The sequence below is a fragment of the Micrasema longulum genome, unplaced genomic scaffold (assembly GCF_059751315.1).
Source record: "Micrasema longulum isolate JH-2025_06_02 unplaced genomic scaffold, ASM5975131v1 h1tg000597l, whole genome shotgun sequence".
NCBI classification, from domain to species: Eukaryota; Metazoa; Arthropoda; class Insecta; order Trichoptera; family Brachycentridae; genus Micrasema; species Micrasema longulum.
The window spans coordinates 1,335,799-1,359,913 of NW_028277793.1; the positions used below are offsets into that span (position 1 = coordinate 1,335,799).

Sequence of the window (24,115 nt, forward strand, 5' to 3'; positions counted from 1 at the left end):
TGAGGGCCATTTTCAACGAGTTGTAAATAACTCACTATTAGAAAATGGGAATCAAGTTGGGGTAAAGTGGGATTCGAACCACAGACCTTTGGTCCGTGAGTCCGAGACACTAGCCACAGGACCACAACCCGATTCACAACTTTCAATGTCCCTTTCACTGTCGCTCTAAACCCCCCCTCATCGTCTACAAGGTAGAGGTCTCCGGGCAATTGCCTTGTAACCTCTGAGGTCGGCTCAACCTACCCTCAGGCATGAGCCTCTTTTCGATCTCGTCAACCTGGCTAGCATGTTCATTATTTCACATTGAAATAAATAATGCATATAATAGTTACAGTTTTAAGATTAACTAAACATATAAAAGAAGATTGTAATAGAAAAAAAACATGTATCCATAAAAATATGTAATAATTTTATTATTGTTTTGTGTTTGCATTATCTAGGTGCTATTATTTTTTATGGTTTTAAACTATGACAACCCCAACTTATTCCCTCACCCTCACACGATAACGTTTTCTCACCGCATTATTTTCAAATATGGATGTCATTTTTTTAAGGGCGGATTTTTTTCAGTATACGGTACAACCACGAAATAACAACATGTATTTAATGTACTTTTTTGTATTCGTGGATAACTTGTGTAGCGCAGTTTCTGTATTAATGCAGAAACCTTAAAAGCTCTTGAGTGATCATATACAATACTGAATTAAGTTCGAATGAAATTTTAAGTAAAACAATTGATTTTTTCATTCCCTGCGAATGATTTATTCGATGATTTAGAGAACTGGTTTTCATGTTTTTGATACATCACTTTACCCTTACAGTTTTACACTTCTGCTAAGATAGGGCCTGTAACCGTTAATGCGCGTTTACCAAATTTAATTTACTTGTTACCATGTGTTTATTATAAATGTAACTAATCTAAGAGTAAACCGGGAGAGACAAGTCTTATCGGGAAAACCTAAACCGTCCCTTCCACCAGCCATTCCGTAACGCCAGTTAATTAACAAGCTAATGAACTAGCATGCCCTATTGCCGCCAATAATGGGAAAATTAGATTGATAGTGTAAGTAATTAGCCGTTCATTGAAGTTTTTTTTTCAATCTCTTTATTTAAAAAGAGCCCATAAGACCTCTAGAACGACATCTTTCAGCTAGTTCATCTTAAATACTCAGATATTCCGGAGCAACCATTGACATATAATTCATAAACATGCCCCATCGAGTAAAATATATTTTTTTAAAGTAACACGACACCGTACTCATAGTTACTAAGTATTGTTGATTTAAACCAGGGCTGCATTCAATGAGCGTATGCTACTAAAAATTGAAAAAGTTTTGTATTTTAACGTTAACAATCAACATTCGTTTTTAGTGGATCTCAATCGGGTTCTTTCCTTATAATTTCGATCAATTTATTTATTTTTACTGAATTTTTAGGACCGAAAAGATAATATTAACTCAGCACTCATTAAACGAATTCCTATTAGTACATCACTGTTATTAAGAGAAGCTTTGCAATGGCGCCACTTGGCGTAATTTGACGTTTACAAAAAATAATATTCCTATTTGAATATTAATTGTTTTAAGCTTTGTTAATCACGAACAAATATTTTGCCAATGAAAAATTACACAATCGTTTTTATAGTGTTTATCGCAAAAGTTTTCACACATTTTCATGACAGAAATGGGCATTTCATTTCGATTCGAAACGTCACGCCTAGCTGGCCGTCGAGGAACGACTAAATACGCTTTGGGCATGACTAATAATTTGGGCATGAGTTAAGCGTCATCATTTTTTAGGGCTCATCATCATTCCCTTTCCGCACCTAATGGCTCATAGGGCACTGGATTTGTACATCAATCGAATCATATCTCGATCAATTGTGTTACATGAAGGTAAAGTGATCAGTCTTACGCTTCCGTAACCAGTCCTGGGACTATGAAATATTCTTGTGTGAAAACATCCTTGTAAATAAACATTTCATATCAATCATGCCGGGAATCAAACCCTAGACTTCTTGCACTTTAGGCAAACGCGCTGACCATTACACCACGAGGCCGACAAAGGACATGTATATGTCAATGGGAGCAGCATTGTACGAACTATAATATATTTTTGCACGATTTTCTGATATGACTGTTTTATAATTTGTGATACATCCTTGTATTTTTTCATTAAAAATATTTTGTAGAAAAACCTCTGTTGAATCAATTTACGAAGAAACTTCTGAAATATTAAAAATGTTATGTTGGCGACATTTTGTTCGGAAGAAAAGTGAATCTTCATGTTATATTACATTTTAGTAGAGAGACACGTGGATACTCGATGCACCCTCTTCTCCCCGTCTCCCATCCCTCTGTAGCTAGCAACAGCCGCCCCTTCTTCGCGTTCCATAAACCCACCCTCTTTCCCTCTCTATTTTGCTTTCCCTTTCCTAGGGCGACGTTTTTCTACATGCCCAGTTTCGAATCGCTTTATCACGTGTTTTATTTCAAATAAATTTCATCGAATTTCTTCCATTTAATAAACAAAAATATACAATAATTATAAACGTCAAATTAATTCCATTTATTTAATAAATTTTATCAACTTGTTTGAATCGTTTTTCCTATTGTTTATTTTATTTTATTTATTTCAATAAACTTTTGGACAGAGTCCATTTTAGTAGCATATTATAACTAGAAACTAGAAAGTAAACAATAAAAGAGAAAGCAAAGACAACTAAATAAAATCGACATTATGGGATCCAGGGTGATTACAGGTATAAGGAATTTATTGTATACTGATTGTTATTATTTATTTTTTAATTAATTAGTAAAGTTGTTAACATATTACTACAGAGATGAAGAACATTTGAGAGAAGGTAAGATAGAAGTCTAGGCATCTACAGGGTTTATGACCTGTCAATGGCTGGTTTACGTGGCCACTTTACACACTGTCACATTCACCATTCTGCCCATATTTGAAAATCTATATTCCTTCTATTCTTTCATCTGTTGACGTTTTTGAAGTTTAAGTGCTGAAACCTTTATTTATGCGGGTGAGATTCATCCGATTGAATAATATCACCTACATACTAGGCAAAGCCTGAAATGTTTATTTTTCAATTTTTATACTTCTTCGTTTGTCCAAATTTTTGTAGACAAGAACTGGATTCAACTCCTTAGGAAGCTGTTAATATTCACATATTACAACAGAGATGAAAAACATTTTAGAGAAGGTAATATAGAAGTCTAGGCATCTACAGGGCTTATGACCTGTCAATGGCTGATTTAAGTGGCCACTGTACACACTCTGTGTAGCATTCACCATTCTGCTCATATTTGAACATCTGTATTCCTTCAACTCTTTCATCTCTTGACGTAGGGAGTTAAATCCGTACTTGTCTACAAAAAAATTGACAAACGCAAAATGTTGTTGATAAAAATGTTTAATTTACTACCAAAGTAATTCAGATCCAAATTTTTGCTAACATTTTGAACGTTGATAACATTTTTAAAAAAAATGTTTTCGGTTACACTAAAGTATTTCACTGTACTTCGGCACCTAAAGTGTAAGATAGATCACCTTACCTTCCTGTAATAGATGCTTGAGAAACGCTACTTGGAATGTGCCAATAGAGAGCGCTTTGCACAATCAGGTGCGAATGAGGCTGTGATAATTATGAAAAATCACTTTATAATGCAGCTTGGAGTTTAATGAATTGTCACATTTGTGTACGTTATCATTTGACCCATGTTTCTGACTTAATTGTAAAACACTACTTTGATAAAAAAATTCATGATAAAAGTTATAAGCTTGTCATAATAGCAAATATTATAAATATAATCCTCGGCAAGTGTTTTCGGCTCGATGGCACCTGAAGTGTAAGATAGATCACCTTGAAGTTTAAAAAATAATAAATGTGTGAACGTTAAAAAAGCGACAAAAATAAAGGAAAGTATTTCGATGGCAGCCAAGTAAACTATCGTATGTTGAAAACATATTTTCTTTAGGAGAGCTATTTAAAAATGTTTATGTTCATCCAAGTTACAATTCTAAAGCTATTTATTTGAATTTCAGAATTTACTAGTAATAATTTTTGTGTTTTTGAATGACATTTGAAAATGATATCTACGATTAACACTGTTTGAGATTTCAGCTGTACGATTTTTTACGTGGAATCCGTATCGGTTCAAAAGATCGTATATAGTACTTACAGTTTTTTACTTGGAATCTGCATTCATTCAAATGACCGTAACTTACGAAATATTTGTTTACGTCTACCTCCACTCAACTCAACACAGTCGTTTGTGTTAATACTATAGTTTACGGCGCATATTCGCGCTATTTTTACGGAAAAAATGCTTTCAGAGATTATGTTAAAATTTTGAATAAAGAAACTTATTGTATATACAACCGTGAAAAAACTAAATTCGACATTTTGTGGTATACGATAGTATATATATGTAGCTGCAATCGATTTTTGTTTCATAACTATCGAAGAGAGAGAGATATAATATTAAAATAATTTTGACTAATTACGCTTATTTATGTTTGGAAAGTTTCATTTATTAGATTATAAAATTATTCAACTCGATTATTTTATTATAATTGCCACCAGGATGAAATTAAATTGATTTACTGGAAACTAAGCGCTCCAACAAAAACATTAAGTTATTAAGTAAAGTAACAAGCGAAAATTTATCGAATTAAAACTACAACTCACAAATATTTTTAGTAGGCGTGTAAATTTTGTTTCGGTTTTGCAGTTTTTTCCATCACTGTTTCCTCGTAACGTTGATATATTTTTTCGCTCTTTACTCATATTAGAATATTACACCCCTGTCGTCAGCTGTTTAGTGAATTCTATGCGAATCAATCATCCCCTTGTGACGTCACGAGTGGGGAACGTTCCCTTTGTAATTTTTGATAGTCCGATTTCTACTTTAAATTCTGTATAATAATGTACGTAGTTTCACAATATTGAAACTCTATAAAATAATTTTTATTTAGCTACTGGAATGCGAAATTCAACTTAAAACAGAAGTTAAAAAACCTTCACTACACTTTCCCGTAAGAGTAGGCAGAAAAAAAAAGAGCAACTCTACTTACTATATTTATTTACCTACCTCACTTGCTCTCCATTCATATCTTCTGAAGCACGCACGCTTATAAGAATATCCTACTTTGGAAATGTTTTTTTTAAAGTTTTTTTTTATTGACACATCGTTTTTAGCTTTCTCGTTTTCGCATCTATCGAATAGTCTGTCAAATATTTTCAAAAAGTAAAAAATAGTTTCGTTTTTTGTATTTAATTTTTTAATTAATCAATCTGGTATCAATTAGGGCAATTTATCGTTTGTAATATTCTACAATTTGTTTGAGACTATTTCGATAATTATAAGTCTCATCAACAGATGTTTGAAATATATATTTTTTTAATTATCCACATATAGTTTTAGTTTTATCACGTATTTAGTCTAGTAGTTGTGGAATTTATGGTGTCAATTTCTTAAAGAAAATAACGTTCATTAAATTAACCAAGTTCCTCAATTTATATCGAAGATATGAATAATAATTTTGGTTTTATATATTTTAAAAACTTAAATATTTTATTTCTTCTAAAATAACTGTTTAAAAATGTATTCATAAGATAATAAAAAAGGTATTTTTTTTCAGTCACATTTTATGTGAAACATGACGCCTCCATAATTACTAAGAAAATTGTTTTCCATCAAATGTTTATCTCATTTCAGTCAAATACTTCCTTTGCTTACAATATTGAAATAATTCTAGTTGTTTTCTACTTGAAATATGAATAAAATTAAAGTTTTTCAACAAAACTTATGAAACCTAGTATATATTGTTGTCTACCAATAATGTATTATGTTCATTCAATTATATTTACTAAAATTTAATAAAAGGTATTTAAAATTTTCCAAAAATATCATTTAAAAAGTCGGCTTGAATTCTCTTAAAAACACACAAACCAGTCAGAAGCCAAGATAGCTGTCAAACTAAAAAACTTTTTATTTCGGTACACAGAAAATGCATCTTAAATGAACACCAACTAAAAGGGTAAAGTGTGAATATTAAATACCCAATTCATCTTATGGCTACTTACGTTTCGAGTTGAATTATATTCACAAATCATTCATAATTCAACAAATAAAGAGTAAAGCTTTATCAGCAAATCACATCAATGTGTCCGTGACAAGCCGAATAAAAACTCATTATTAACTCAAATAATCTAATTATAATTAGCGAACGACAGAAAATAAAACAAATCAACACGTTTCCGAATAATAGGGGAGATAAATAAAGCAAATAATGTTTGACACGTGATTGACAATTCATCCGTAAAAACACTACGGAGCCATCAAATAGCGTCACCGAGCCTTCACTGTTTTCCTTTCCATATATTTAAAGGGAATACGAGCGATCACGTCAATGTCATTTAGGAAACTCGCGTCAATCTGGAGTCCGGAAAACGAATCGATTGAGACTTGGAACGCGAGAACTGAAAACTAGGAACTGAAAGTGAACCTGAAAACTGAAACCCCATTCCGGTTTCAAGCGGCAGCTTCTGGAATGTTTCAGGAATCAATCTTTATAGCATTTTGCGTGTTGTTTTTGTTAACAGCACCCAAAACGTGGTTTGTTTCGTCATTAAATTCAATAATAGCATTCTTACACGACATCGTGTATATCTTATTTTCTTTTCATTTATTTATTTCACCGGTTGTAGTCCTATGATAGTGTCGTGGACTTACGAATTAAATGTTTGAGGTTTAACCCTGCTTTACTGTAATTTTATTTTCCTCATCAGGCACATTTAGTTTTTGAGTAGTGGGAAATGACCCCAAAATTATCATATTTGTGTTAGTCACAATAAAAAAATTACAAATTTGAATAGGTTTGTTACATATAAAGTTATTTTATGATTAATTATACACATTTATAGTGATCATTCTTCATCATAATATTACGTCCAGAACAGTTAATAAAATATAAAATGAATTGAAACAATATAAACGCGTAGCCGTTTATAATAATTTAATTTAACATGTTTATAAATTACTGTATTTTTTAGAATCCTAGCATACTATTAATACGCACCTAAGCGATTATAATGGCACATGTCCAAAATATACATTTTTCAGTTAAGTACGCAGAAATGTTCAGAAAATATTTTTTATCCGCACAATTTAAACTGTTATTTTGTTCCACTGTTGATTACTTAATTTATACTTATGTTACCATATTTTAATCATTATAACTATTACGTTTTTATGCTATATTCAGTTAATTTTAATAATATCATTATTTTGTATACTGGTTTACATTTGTTACTTCATATGTATGGTTTATATTTTATTACTTTTATAAGTTTTTAATGTTATTTCTAATTTTTTTATTATAATATTGTTATTCAAAGTATTTAATGTTATTTCTTGTATTTGGATTGTTATTTTAATTTTATTGTTATTCTAATATTGTATCATAATATTTCATTATTATTCATTATTCTTGTATCTGGATTGTTGTTTTTTATCATTTTTTTGTATCATTATGAATTATTTCAATTTACTTAATATTTTTTAGTTAATTATTATGACTTAACACGGGCACCGCCAAAGAAGTCATAATATGTTGGTGAATAAGTATGCAAATGTAAATTGAAATCATAAATTAATCATGCCTTGAAAGTATTTTTTACTGAAATTCAAAAAATAATAATAATACAATAACCTGTTTGTCATTGTATTTTTGAAAAAATTTGAAGCTAGATGGATAAACTTTAAGTTATGGCTTTGTTTTTGCTAATTAATGTAAGTTTACTGATTGCGCGGGTGTGTGTAACTGCTCTCTTGTGAAAATGAGTTTTTTGACTTGTGCCACTGTTATTCAAACATTTGTACTTGGCGGGTTGTTTTTCTTATTTCTTACAGCACTACAAAATATCTATTAAATGATATAAAATTAATAGAATTCATACAAAAACACCTGTTTCTATAAACTTTTAAAAAATCATTATTTATAAATATATTTTTAGATCCATTAAATCATTTACAAATCCACAATCAAAATTCTTTCCTGTTTCTGAAACTATACAGATACAGATTGTTTTTTGATAGCCAGAAATCAAAATTAGTAAACCTTTTATGTGATAGGAAGGTCCAATAATTTGACTCTGACGTTTAAAGAAAAATGGGACGCTCGCTTGTGTTATTCGATAATCGGTAAGTAAAACGATAACCTTTTAGTTATCTGTATTAGCGCTTACGAGGCAAGTCAGTGTGTATAAAGGTAACCGCTAATAAAAACGTTTATAGGCGCTATGTGGTTCCACCCTGATCCTATAAAACGGCAATGTGGAGTATGCATGTGATTTATCAGTATGCGATTTATATATCTCACTCCATCTTTTCTTTCCCCCTAATTTATCCTTCACGGTGAGAGAAAGTTCTCGCCTTTTTATTTATTTTGTACATTTTGTTTTACCGTCGGGTTTCCTTTGGCGAAGAGTCGCTCATAATCATGGTTTTGTAATATAGTTTATATGGCTTTATCTGTTTAAGTTATATGTTTAAAATCATACGTTGGCTTCTTTATTTAATGATAATAAATTTACATAAGTATTTTTATTTTATAATGATTTTAAAATAAACCCCATACCTTGCGTTACGGTTATCTTCTTTTCGAATTTCGCCATATATATATTAATAAGTAGTGACACAAAAACGCACCTATAGTTACTTAGTACTCTTTATTTATAACAGAGCTGCATTCAACGAGCATGAATATGCTACCAACAACTAAAGGATACTCATTTTTTGCACGTAAAAAAGTTTGTACTTCAACATTTAGAATCAACATTCATTTTTGATGGATAACAATCAGGGTTTTTCCTTACGATTTCGCTTATTTATTTTTGCTAGATTTTTAGGAATGAGAAGATAATGTTAACTCACCTTTATATTTTAAAAACGTATTCCTATCAGTGCATCACTGTAATTAAGAAGAGCTTCGCAATTGCGCCACTTGGCGTAGTTTGACGTTTACAAAAAGTTATAATTATATTTGAATATGAATTGTTTTAAGCTTTGTCAATCACTCATAAACAAATATTTAATAATGAAAAGATACATAATCCTATTAATGTTTATCCGAAAGGTTTGTACACATTTTCATGACACAACTAGGAATTTTTTATTTGATTCTAAACGTCACGCCCAGCTGGTAATCGAAGAACGACTAAATACGCATCGGGCATGACTGAGCGTTCGGGCATGAGTTAAGTTCATCATTTTTGAGGACTCAGGGCATGTCTATGTAATAATATGTTAATGCCAATACCATTAACAATTCGATAGATTTGTTTTCGTTAAAATATAAAACTTGAAAATGTTACTTTTTTAAACAATTATTACATATCAAGGGTATAATGCGCTTAATATAAATTGAACGTTAGTTATGTTCATTCATCATTGATAGATACTTAAATCAGAACTGGTTATTCATTATACTCGTACCGCTAATTTTGTGCTTGTTTTTTATTAACGATGAAATACTTAATTTTTCAAATAATGCTACAAAATTATTTGATTGAAATACCGCATTGATAAGAGAGAGCCTTGAAACCGGTATGTTAAATGCTTGAGCCAATCTAAGAATGTTTTTTATACTCAAAATATTTTTTAATGTTATTTTATTTTTTCTTGTAAGCGTGGGGCTCAGTAGTTACACAAGCTTCCTATTTTGCATTTTTTGTGGCCCCTCGGGCATATTAGGGAATTCTCAACAGGCCCACCTCACGTTGAAAAATATTTGTTTTCCACGCTCAATGGTCCCCCAACGATTAGCAATTGAAGGTTTATGTATCCGATACTATGACGACAATATTCTATGCCACCTGTCACTACCTATCACGGAATCTCTTCCTTTCCTCCCCTCCCTATTTTCTCCCCATTTCTTCATTCCTTTACGATTAGCTTCCCGTTGAGAGTTTCCCCGAAGCGCTCCCTCGCCCGCTGTTTATTTTTTACATTATCTGAATATGAAATATCCAGCAAAATACACACCGTAGCTGGTAAACAAACGATGAAAAACAGTAATAAAACCACGTATCTAAAAAAATATAAAATACGTAATATTATAAAGTTTGTATATTTTTGGTCGGCCTCTCGTTGCAATGGTCATCGTACATGATCAATATATTGCAGGCAATTGGTAAAATAAAACAAAGTAGGGAACAAAATCCCGAACACTCCTCTAGTGGAACGGAAGGTCTATGACTACTGCCAACAGGCCGGCTTCTCCTGAAGAGTTTTAAGCGATTTGCTCTCTACGTGAGCAAATGCTGAGAAGTTCCTGATTAGCCCACATTAGTATATCCCTCCTGATCCCAATAGTTTAGATGAATTTAAGTATATTTAAATGCGGAAAAATCCACTTTTCGAAATACAAACCTTGTATATTATAAGCAAGGTAAATAATAAAGCAACTTCAAAAAAAAAAAAAAAATGGTCAGTGCGTTTGCTTACCATACAAGAGGTCTTAGGTTCGATTCCCGACATGGTTAATATGAAATATTTATTTAAAAGGGTTTTTTCACACTAGAATATTTCATAGTCCGTGGACTGGTATCTGAAGTGTAAGACTGATTATCTTACCTTCATGCAACAAAAATTATCAAGATACGCTGTAAACTGTGTACTAATGCAGTGCCCTATGCACCATTGAGTGCGGAAAGGGAATAATGAATGAATATTTTTATAGACTAATAGTGTTACTCAGTGAAAGGATAATGGCTGTAATTCTATACCGGGTGTGATCCCGTGGCTAGTGTCGTTGACTCAAGACTTGTTTTTTTTTATCTATGAGTTAACTAACTTTTTTTGTAATTACAGTCAATATTTCATAATTAGTTTGTTGTTAATCATAGCGATCTGAGATGGGTTCGATGTTCATTAATTAATCATTTCTATAAAATTACAACAAGCCCGCACACAACCATTCGCCTGCGCGTTTATACGCGGACTGAAGTCAAATTCGCCGCGCTCCGTCTAATTCTGAAATGAGACGTCCGCGCCTGCACAAATTGAGATCTTTAGTAGCTCTACGGAATAAATTCTAACAAAATAATTCATGTTTATTTTTGGGTATTAAGATTGTTTTATAACAAATCTAACACTTAAATCGGTCGACACGGTAGTATTTTAATATTAAACCATGAAATAAAAATCTATTTCTACTAAAATTAGCTTTTTTAGTTTATTCAAAGTACTTTATCCGATCTACTGTGTAGGCACATATTTTACCAATGTACATAGTACCAAGTGACTGTTCCCCTTATCGAAAACCTCACCGCATCTCCTGATTATTTTTTTTTATTTACATACAATATTACATTTTTACTATTTTTTTAAAAACTTTTTTTTACAGAATTCACCAAGCCAATTAATAGAGCTTGTCGATAAAGATCCTTTACATTAAAACATGTGATAAAACTACATAGTTGTATAATAATAATTACTTCTAACTCAAATATAAGGAGCGAATAAAAAAGTACATATAATTTATGTTTTCAAATAATATTTAGAAAAATGAAAAAAAAGCAAAAAATGAAAAATAATTATGTACATAATAATATATTTATTTATATCCAGAGAAGCTATACAATACAAGGGAATTTTTACATAATACTACTCGTTGTGTGCTTTGGTTAGCTTAATCTCCCATGTAACATGGCTCTGCCCACTCTTAGTTCTTGTAATGAATAATATATTTACTTATATGCATAAAAAAAATCTTTATTTAAAAAATGATAGTTATAATATTTTAACATGCAAGTCTTAAATTTTATGAAATTAAATACGTTTTGCTGGAATAACATTAGTTTACGTATCAAATTAATTGTAACCATTACTGTCTAGTATATTTGTGCACGTGCGCTGAGAAATATTAATTGAATATTTACTTTCAATTGGCGTTTTAATATTAAACGCAACCCTTGGGATAAACCACTTTCCTAGGGGGTGTGCAGTGAATTTTAAGCGGCCTCTTCTATCAATACTAAATAAATACATACTGTGACTTCTCCCCTATTGGGAAATGTAGATGGAACAATTTTGTAATATTGGTTGATTTCCTACACTTCCTGTATGGTCGTAGTATAAACATTTATTTTTTTGAATGTCCTTTCATTAAAGCTCATATAATTTTGATGTATTTGTTGAAGCAAAGTTCCTTGCACGCAAACCGGATACTCGCTGAGAACTTGAAATGGTTGTTTCCTTAATAATTTCTTAAGTAGATCATCAAAAATCTTAATATTCCCTCGTCTAGTATTCCGACCCCTGTTATTAGCAGGGATGGAAAAGTTCGCATCGAACTGAGTGTATAAATTATTAAACTGTTTCACCATCTAGTAATTTTAAAGTAAATAAAAAATCCTCTCTTAACTTGAAGTTGTTTCTATCAATTCACGTTTTACATATTGTGTTTATCAATAATAAACATAACAGGATTATTAAAACCCTGTTTTTTTTATCACTCTAGAGCGCTTTACAATTTTGTACTCACTCGTGTATAGTGCTATAAATTAATAATTTAGATTTGATTAAATATTTATTGTTTCGAGGCTAGTCGACATTTAATTGATTTTTATTATATCTTTTGTTTATTAGTGTTATACCCTATGGTGGTATATAAAGATCAATAATAAGACTTATTGACTGTGGTTTATTCTAAATGCTTATTATATTGTGGTAAGAGAGCGACTGTTTGCCAGGAGAGACAAATCTAGAATGACTTTCCAAGCTGTGTGGGTATGCAGACGACTGTAGATATATTGTTGTCACCAACAATATACCTACATTCCTTACAATTAGTAATCATAATTTGTCGATATATAACTAAATGTTATTACAAATCTTCCAATTTCAAACGTTTTTTAATAATACGAGTACGCATTCGGTGCAATTATTTCATTACCAAAATATTGCAAAAGTCCACTACTGCATTAATTTGTGAAATGTAAACTTATGTGATTATGATCATTTTTTTAACAATGCAAACAATATTTAACTAACTTTAAATCAATTTGAAGCAAAATCACATAGTAAATTGTGACATGAATTTAAATTCATACGTACTGACATAATGTATTATGTTTTACAATTGTGTGAAAACAACAAAAAAAATTAAAGTGTTATTTGTTTTAGAATTGACTTACAATACGATTTATATTTCTAATAACATTCCTATGTCTTTGTAGAAAAATCTTTTTTAATGTGAAAAAAATATTTCGACGGTGTTTTTTTTTTCAGATTTCGTCTGTATTTCATGGTGTGCACGTCTTTAATAATAAATGCTCGGAATACATAATGACGAAGAACATTTACTGGGAATCGTGTTTAAAGGGACCTTTTTAATTAGTTTTTTCGGAATAATTAATCTTAACTGATTGAATAACTTTTCTTGTTTTGTAAAAGAAAAATATTTCTTATCTCGAATCCACTACAGAAGTGGGCCGTGACCCAATCCCTGGTTGTTTTTCACGTGTCCTCATTATTTTTTATTTGAATTATTTTACATTATGTTTGAAATGAGTTTTTCGCCTTTTTAAAAACTTTATCTACTTCTTAACGCTTATTTACGTCATTTTTTACCATTTGCTAAATTTTATTTTACAAACATTAATCAACGAAAGCAATTTTAAAAATACTCGGTATATGTCCGACCAGCTTAAGAATACAGTTCTGTATGTGTAATAGAATCAGAATCTTGTTTCAGCTTTTATTTTCTTGGTTGGTTGGAAGAAATTGCCATTTAGCAATAAACCCGCGCCAATGTACAAATATGCTTTTACAAAAAGTTAAATAAATATAGTTTTGAAATTTTTTTAAACGCTTATAAGTCACTGTAAATATTTTTGAAAATATTTATTTACTTATATTTCCGTTTTAAGAGGATACGCGGTCTCATTTTTTTATTCAAACGTATCGCCATATTTTCTTTTTTAGATTATTCTACTAGAGAAATGTTTTTTTACAAACTATAGATATTTACCATTAGCGTGTTGTTTTTTTGATAAATTATTTATTATGGGAACAAAAACCACCCAAAAACCCTTAAAGTACGGTATGCAAATAAAATAACTAATCTTTAAAAAACGCTAAATGTACCGACACAGAAAATTTCATTCCGATACCTTTTCTATAAATTAAGAAAAGAGAAATAAGAATTAAATAAACCTATTCTAGGTATTAATACAGAACCTCATAAATTCATACAAACTTTGCAATAAAAATAAACTAAGAATCTACACTATACTATGAAATACTTTTAAACATTTATTTGAATAGAAGGATGTGTTTCCAATGTTTATTGTTTGATTTTTTCAATTAATCAAAAACCCAAACCAACCAATCTTTTATTCTGTCTTTTATTTTCAGCAGCCCACGTGGGATACTTTATCAAAGCTTGACAATGAGAATATAATATTGTGGAGACTATTTTCTGGAAAACCCTTTGATATACCTCTTCTATCTCTAAATAAAATATTATTTAATTTCCCTTTGTTCTCTCTCGTGAGGTGGTTGTGTCTAAATAGTGATTTAGGTTATTAATTGTGAACAAGGTCACTGTTCCTCTACAGACTGGAACTCGGATCAGCTGTTACAACTGAAAGCTTTTTCATGTACCACTCTCCGTCGTAGGACTTAACATTATCCTGAAAATAACCTAATATTTCCTGTTCCGAGCCGTCCAAATTTCCTATAAAGACTAACACGTTTTAATACGATAAACATATACGAAAGACATGAAAGTTTTGTTTCCGAGTCAAAGATTATTCAAGATATTTTCATAATAATATTCTTTTTGCCTCATTTTATCATATATGTAGAAGCCATATTGTTGTATAAATATACGGTCATGCAAACTGTACAAGTCAATATTTTTTTATTTTTTTTATTTGTTTATTTTTCCATGCATATATTTACATTGAATTTTAATTACAAAAATACATCTTAAAATTAAGCTTTAACATAAATTGGAAAAAAATCCTACAAAGACTTCAGCGTCTGAGCGTGGGCTATTCCTTTTTTATTTATTAATAAATTAATGTGTTATTTATTTTATTTATTTAATTTTTTGTACATAATGTTATTTGTACATTGGCGGGCTTATTGCCAAATGGCAATTTCTTCCAACCAACCAATTTCTCACACCCTCCTATGGCGCTACAGCCCATTTTGAGCTTTAGCCTTCTGCAACTTTCTTCTCCAACTCCGTCTGTCCTCAGCCGCCGTCTTCCAATTTGCCACCTGGAGAAACTGGGCTGCGTCCTTTCTCACTTCGTTCTCCCATCTCAGCCTGGGTCTCCCCACTAATCTCTGTGTGTGTTATCTTATCGACTTAATACTTTCATCACGTCAACGCGACTGTGAAACGGCTAAAAAACCGATGCACCAAAAAATTCATTTGTAGGGAATCCATGAAAATTAAAAAAATAAATAAATTGAGTATAACTTCTGTAGGCTATATAGGATAAATATTAAAAATAGATTTTAATTTAACCCTATACGGCTATTTGCAAAACCTAATCCAATGTTGGTTGATTTTATGGACGTCATACGAGGGTTTCCGATGTAAACGCCAAAATTTACGATATCATGGGTGTTGACTTATTAAGAATTCAGTGAAAAGTGGTAATATGTATCTAACCCGATTACGGCTACAGTGGCGGATCAATTACTAGTCGTTTTTACCGTCGACATATATATATATATATATATAGAAATTAAACTTTCACATTTCAAATTCATTTAGATATTACATCTAGTTTGAGTATGTACGATATATTTAACTGTAATTTTGGTCTTTTTTTCTTGTGAACAATAAAATGTTACGCATCCAGACTTCAGACCCAAAAGCTCTTTTTTTAGCGAAATTTAAATTAATTAATGTTTGTTTTCTTTCAGATGAGATGACCTTCGAAGCCTAACAAATTGTTTCCTGACTCACCAGTATAGATACTCTGTAAGTTTTACCCTGTTAACTTAAGTTTTATTACCTATTGTTTGAGATGCGCGTGTAATATAATGGATTTTATTTCTCTCCGGTTAATGGTGGAGGTGAATATTAAAATATCTACCACTACGAGTAACAGACCGGTAATAGTAATTAGCCAGCAGGCCACTAGCGCCATTAGTTCCCGTGTTTCTATTACCCCGTGTGGAACCATAAGCTGATACTTAGACTAACTCCATAACTTAATAAAGTCCTGCTAACTCCGCCACTTTGGGAAAATCCATTCAAATTGCCTTCTACCACATTCATAGCTTATATTATGTATCTTCTTCTTTTTGTGACAACGTCTCATCCGGGAAATATATTCCTTGTCGTTTAGTAGATCATCGCCTTCTACCCTGGCAATGAGACTCCCAGACAGAAAACCCTTTTGTAATATCGTTTGTCAATTAATTTATAAGCCATTTCCTTTGAGCAATTCAAGATTATAAAAATGTGGTAATTTTGCGTAGTATTTTGAAGATTATTTCATAATATACTATAGTATTTAACAGTCGCGTTTATTTAAACACTATGCTAATCCTAAAAAACAATAATACTGCTTATTGTAAGACTATCATACAAAAATAAAAATTCTATTACAGCTCTAAAAGGACAAATAATAATCCGCCGATTTTTGAAAATGTGTGTCAGGCGGCTGTTAAAAGTATGTTTGCATTTATATGTATGCATACAACGTTATTTATATCATTTTCAAAACAAAAATAAATTATATCATATGCGAAGGGAATGAGAAAATATTTGTACGGCTTCTTATAAAGGCATTTAAGTTAAAAAACTTCGAGTTCTTTAATATAGGCTCCTTTTCAATGGCCCAATAGGTACTTTATTCTCACACGCTCTCCCGACTGAATCCACTTTTCCTTTCAGAAAGGGTAAAAATATTAACTAACGCATGTCTCAATAGAAAAAGGAGACTGAAAGATACTCCTTTTACTCCGTAGCTAATTGGCGGAAAATGTGTAATGTTGTTAAGTGCCGGTGTGCTGTTGCAAGGGTCCTTTACCTGTGAAACTATCGTCACGTGAAAGGGTGGAGCTCGCAACCCCTAGGGCCATATTACAGCCCTCACCGACTGGTAAAGAATCTCGTGGAAGTTTCTAGACCGAGGTTCTCCAGTTTTCGGGACACACGTTGTTTATTACGTTTTTATTCCCGCCATAAATTTCGGAGAGCGTTCTTCCTCCACGATTTAACGAGCCAAACAATATTAACAACTGCGTCTCCGAAGGCACCACGCTTTATGAAGGCGCGAGATAACCGTATTGTATTGTCACTCGCTGAAGTAATTCTCGCCAAACGATCCATTAACTTAGTGACTTTATTATGCGTTTAATTATTTAAAGTTTGAAACTTCAGAAATTTGTGCCAAAATTTAATGTATATTTAAAATTTGAATATAATGTTTATTCAAGATTTTTATTATTTAATTTTTTAAGTGTAAATTTTGTTTGGGTAAAAATCAGGCAATTCACATAAAAAAAAATTTAACAATTAAAACTTCTGAGTTTATTAATTAAATCACTGATATTTTTGGCAAAAAAACTGCTTATTTCAAATTAGATTTTACCTTCAAAGATGCTCTTAAATGTTAGTAGGACAGCATTTATCCTGTCTAACCACTGCAGTTAGCCGTTCGGATTGAAAACTGACAGTTATGTCAGAATTTAATTTGACTTCAAAATTCACTTATTTCTGTCTCATATTTTAAATGGGCTTTAAAGAAAAAAACGCGCCACCTCAGAACAATTAAAAAATTCAATAATTTGTAATTAAAGTGTAAACCGCTCAGTGGAACAAAACTTTCGTCACTTTTAATGAGTGTCATAAATGTGTACCGTAAGGTACAGATTAATAATCTTTAGTTGAGGCCACGAACATATACATGATATGCTTGTATCGGTTGTATCTGTGTACGTTTCCATAGGGTAAAAGTATCTGTTCATTAAACATGTTGGTCCAATTTACACATACCGTCCAAATCCGCATTGAACGGTAAAATTAGGATGGATTGACATTTATTATATTATTTTATACATATTTAAAATTTATTCATGGGTTTCTCTTGTGTGAAAATCCTGCAAAAGGAAATCAAGTTAAGATTATTAACCTTATAGAATTTTTTTAAGTACCTATCTAAAATCAAATCATTAGAAATTTAAACCATAATGTTCATCATTTTTTTTTTTTTTAAAGCAAATTAAAATCGTTGCACAGGTACAGATTGTATTTTTGAAACATAATAACAATGTATCCCATATTTTATTTATGTTTATTATTTATGTATTTATTATAAAAATACATGTTCATTCCCGTTATTGTTTTATTATACCTACCAATAATATATGATGTATCGAAAGTGTGTAGGTAGATATATAATACGAAGTACCTAAATATTATTAGTACGATATTAAGACAAGAATTTATTCTTCAAGAGAGTATTGATCCGCGTTGTAATGTTATGGAACCCTTTGTTCTTTTAAAACATCCACCTCTAGAGATAAGGGTTTCCCATCGGGACCGGAAATCCCTGCTATCTCGGTTTTGCATGAAAAGGCTTTCTTGAATCTTTTTTTTCTCTCCTGACATAATATATGTACCGTAGCGGTATCCTGCAGTTCTCGATTTTTGATGTTCAGGTAAGCGCAAGATCGAAAATGAAATATTGAAAAATATTCGTCAAAAATAAATTTATCCCTTTTAATATGTTTTGTGTGTATCGCCATCATTTAAATTGTTAGGAATTTTTCGGAGGTAATATTAAATCTCCCATTTAAGAATTTTCTATCCAAAATTAGCAAAAATATCCTTGTTCCGAATACTTTTGGCATTTCGCCCGGTACAAGGAAATGAAACTAAAAGCTTTTTATGTGAAGGCGCCGTCTTATTAAGATTTTTCTTTTGGCCCATATTTTTTTTCTGGTAACTGACGAAGCAAATTAATGCGCCCTCTACCCCCTCCCCCGCGCCATGGCGACGAGGTCACGTGGTGTACCCTCCTCTTCCTCTCTCCGCCCCCTTCACCATCTCCTGTATAAACACGGGCCCAGTCTCGCCAGGAAATTGCGCCCGTTGGAATCTAATTTTGTGCATCCCGTTAACATTCCGAGGCGCCATATTGGAAAACAGATTTTCAATTACGATTATTTAGAAATTTTATCATTCAATTACGTTCAGCAGCTATAGATTCAATGAATTCTCCTCAAATGAAGACTTTGTACTGTACAATTATCAACTTTCAACCTCCGCCTTTTTAGTGGTTCAAAATTTAAATAATACGTTTTTTTTATTAAAAAACATGACATTATACGAGTGGTCCAAATCCTGACCGAGAAACTTCAGAGAAACATTCCTCATGGTAAACTCAAAGAAAAATCCTAATGATTTTTTTCAAAAAACTAATTTTTCTATGATTTTTTGTTTAAATCCGAAAATCGAGTAAATCCTTCATTTTTCGAACTTGCAAAACTATAGTCAATCAATGTTACCACATTTTTTCAATCTCAAGTTTAGAATTTACTTAGCTTATGATCTGTCATTGGCCGGTTTAAGCGGCTACATTAACTCTTTTTTTAAATTTATTTGTTTTTTTACCATTTATGTATTACTTTTTTTACATTAAATTTTGAAGCATGCCTTATTAAACGTAATTAAATAATAATCTCAAATACATTTAAAACATAATAAAAAACATATAAAATTCACAAATAAAATCATTTTTCTAGCTATTTGGCCTGATCAACAAATCAATTCGTGCGCATCCCACCTCCATTATCAATTTCCATATAGCGATTTAACTTTTATTTATTGATGGTATTTACTAATTTTCGAAGTGGACAATGGAAGTAGGTTGTACATTTTAATGGAGAAGTAGACCAATCCTCTTTTACCGAAAGTTATGTGATTTTTCGATCGCTTTTGCTGCATTAGGGTGAAATTTCTAGTAAATCTAGTAATTGTGTTTGGTGTCATCAGAGGTATTAAATAGTTTTTGTATGCATACATTAGTAAAACATTTTTTATATATTTTTTTTATAGTCATAAAATTAAGTTTTTTGTATAAGTCGAGGTTGTTCGTTTTGACAGGGACTTTCAGGATAATTTTAGTTAAAGCTTTTTGTGCAATGGTGTTTGTAATGTATCATTTGCATATCTCCATCCAATTTTACCATGTTTCAAAACTGATTGACATGCTGCTTAATACATTTTTAGTTTTAGTTACTGTGTAACATTATGTTTGAACATGCATATTTTTTCAATTCTTTCATCTGTTAATTTTTGTGAAGTTTAAAGATGTGTTATAATGTTCATTAAGTTATTGTAATTTAATTGATCGTAAATGTAAATCATGTGTTGACTTCAAACATTCAGGGTGTACTTTACCTGTAAAGTGAAATATAATCTAAATTCAAACTGCACCAACTCGTCTTAATTTTAATTTAAGCTTCCTTCTCGTTCTCTATCTAACTATCTACGTATGTAAATCCCGCCCTAGGATTTCGCCTCAATATCGCCACCGCCTGTGTACATAAAGCTACGATTTCCTAGGCGGCCGTAGTGAACGGTGATGCGGTGGACAGCCGTCGTAACGGTGATTAGAGAATGGTTTCCTAAACCACCGTTACGACGGCTGTCCACCGCATCACCGTTCACTACGGCCGTTAAGATACGTGGTTTAGAAAAAATAAGATACGTGGTTTAGTTTAAAAAGTGGTTTAGGAGAGTGGTTTAGGAAACCACTCTCTAATCACCGTTACGACGGCTGTCCACCGCATCACTGTTCACTACGGCCGTTAAGATACGGCCACCGCTGTCCTAGGAAACCCTAGCGTAAGGCAAAGAGTAAGGAACCTGATATCAGCTGGTATATACCGTGACTGTTTTGTCATTTACGGACATGTCATTTAACTGATATCGCTGTTTCGTATCGTCAGCCGATATAATAGCTTAGAAGCAATTTATATATTAGTTATTTATAATTTAATTCAATCTCACCCACAAGATATAGGTTTCAGCTTTTTCACTTCACAAAAGTCAACAGATGGAATAGTTGTGGAAATGTGGATGTTCAAACATAGGTAGAATGGTTGATGTTACACAGTGTGTAAAGTGGCCGCTTGAACCAGCCAACAACAGGTCATAAGCCCTTTAAATTCCTAGACTTTCGTATTCTCTTTTCAAAAATATTTTCCCTCTGTTGCAACAAATTTAGATCTAAATAACTCCCTAGGGAGGGAATCCAGCCAATCTGCAAACATTTGGACATACTAAAAACATTGTTGAAATATTAATTCATTTATTGTTTTTTTTAAAAAAAAAACATTTAATTCCAAATAATTTGATTATCTACCACAGAAGGCACAATCTAGGTAATTAAAAAAATATATATATATTTCTGACTTACTTCAATCATTAACTTCAAAACTCTCAAAATTACACATTTCTTTATTTTATTTTAAAGTAGAGTATAAATTAAAATAATCAGTTATGTATCTCTATAATAATGTATAAACTTATGTGTAATGTGTATGTATATGTTTATGCATATATGTGTATGTGTATATATATATATATATATATATATATATATATATGTGTTAATGCATGTATGTATGTGTGTGTGCGTCTGTATGCATATGCATGTGTATGTATGTGTGTATGTTTTTATATGTAAATTTATTAAATATTTTTCTATGTACCTATATACCTAGGTTGGTACATTTCCTTATTTTTACTTATTATTGTATCTACCAGTTATTCTAATGTTATCTTTAATTTTAACTAAAGTGCTGCACTCAAATGTATTTCTAATATATGTAAAAGCCCATAGGGCGTGTAAATTAATAAACAAATAAAAATACAATTAAAACGTAATAATTCTTTGCGATGTTATAGACACTTAAAAACATATACCGCGCTCTTAAAAAAAGTGTCAGCATAAAAAATACCATGGAGTAATTAAGTTGTGAACCTCGAGGGGTAGATTTCCCCCCCTGTGCAGAATGTAGCACATCTTTACGGGCTATGAATTTTAATACTTCCTAGCCATCCACATTCTCCCAACGTCCTGGTGTGATTTAACCCTAAAGTGGTCACAAATGCAGACACTCTGTATGCAACGTCTACAAGAAGGCCTCCTTTTGCGTGACCGGTGCCAAAATAAAGAAGGCCTCGTGCTACCCTTAGGTGATAAGAGAACCTCGAGGGAATATGACCCTTACGTTCTTTCCCCTTTTTTCACTTTTACGTGTTGGTTTCTTAGATGTGAAGACTGGACGACGCCATAAAAAGAACGTTTATTTTTACTTCTTTAAGAACTACAACTCATGTTTTATGTGAAATATTTATATTTTCTACTCTCTATACTTACAAGAAATACAAAACTGTTTAACCCTGGGTATTATCTATATAAAATATTAAACATTACGCATAATAGTGCCTTTAGGTTAAATACATCGAGTTTTTTTATTATTTACATACGTGCGCACCTTTTCCATTATCGACCCCAATTACTTTTTTTATAGTTTATTTATTCTAAAATAAAGATTAGCTTAAGTAGGTTCATACACAAAATTATTTTTAGTCAGTTTGGGGTTATTATTATCAGAGTAAGGATCACAAAACGCACATAATTTTTAGATAATTCTAATCTAGATGAAAAAAAACAAAATACGATTGTTATATATTGCATACAGTATAATACACGTATGTATAATATGTATTTATGTGTTAATTATACCTATCTCAGTGGAAAATACACAATTTTCACACCCCTTAATTTATTTAAAAATAAATTAAGACTCATTATTTCTGGTTGCGATACGATCCCACTTGCTATTTAATGATGCTCACACTTACACACATCTGAATACTTACTCCCACACAAATACACCTCTACACTTACTCTTATACAAATACACATAAACACATTCTTTTGTTGTACCACAATTTAATATGTATGATTTTTATTTAAAAACTTCGCTGGTCTGTCTTTAAATCGTATATTTTTTATGTTATTATATCATTGTCGGCTATTTGCTTCTGTAAAATAAATAAATACATTTCTCATGTAAAGCGTCCTTGAGGTATTTTATTACGAAAATGGCGCTATATAAGTTATCCATAATAATAATAATAATACATATTGTTGTTATGGGATTTCGTTTATAAGTTGATTATTTGTATTTTAATTCGCTAACAATCATTTCGTGTACCGATAGAAACATTATTTTAACATTTCGTTGGCATTTTGAATTAATTATTTTCTTAATATTATTTCAGTCACGAACTTTCTTTTTCGTTGGCTTTTTTCTCTCTCGACTTCAATTCAATTCGTTCTTTGAATCATTATTTGGAGTCAAAGCATGAATCTTTGCCATTGACAGTTGAAGATGAAAAGCACAACGGTCCACTGGCACTGAATGTAATTGTCTACATCTGCTAAGATTTAAATCGTGATTTCATTACGATTCTGCGCTGCATCTACAGATGTCAGAAATGTCGCAAACGTTTTCAAACACTCCTCTCGACTCGTGAGAGTCACTAATTAATATATATTTTTTAAAGTCATTATTTCAATATACCAATTTGAAATCATTTGTCGTATTTTTAGAAACTATTTAACTATTGCTTATTTAACATGGTGTTTTTTGTAACTCAATGACCGTAGTTTTTGTAATAGGAATATTATTTCAGTTTCCGATAAGGCCACAAAAATGTTATAATTCCTCAAACTTGGGGTTTTTGTTAATTCTCAATAATTGTGTTATTTGGGCTGTCTAATATTTTGATTGTGTTCATTTACGTACGTGAGTCAGAAAAAAAACATAACCTAAATTAACTCGAGGAAAAAATTCTGAGTATTTGTGACTTTGTCGACAAAGCGTTTATTTTGACTAAAAATGACATCTAGTATTCTTTAAGTATCGTTTCAGCTTCAGTGCTGCACAACAGCGTTTATTTTATATTTTTTAAATCTAAATCAATATACTTTTCACAGGACCCGACCTATTGTTCACGTGTAAACAGCAAT

General features: G+C 31.4%; 1 protein-coding gene across 1 annotated transcript in view; it reads left to right on the forward strand.

Moving 5' to 3' along the window:
- Positions 1-24,115, forward strand: part of LOC148280287 (uncharacterized) — a 600,658-nt gene that overhangs the window by 464,748 nt on the left and 111,795 nt on the right. The window contains exon 6 of the mRNA XM_088228576.1: positions 15,975-16,032. The gene's annotated coding sequence lies outside the window, so the exon portion shown is untranslated. The remainder of the gene's footprint in view (positions 1-15,974; positions 16,033-24,115) is intronic.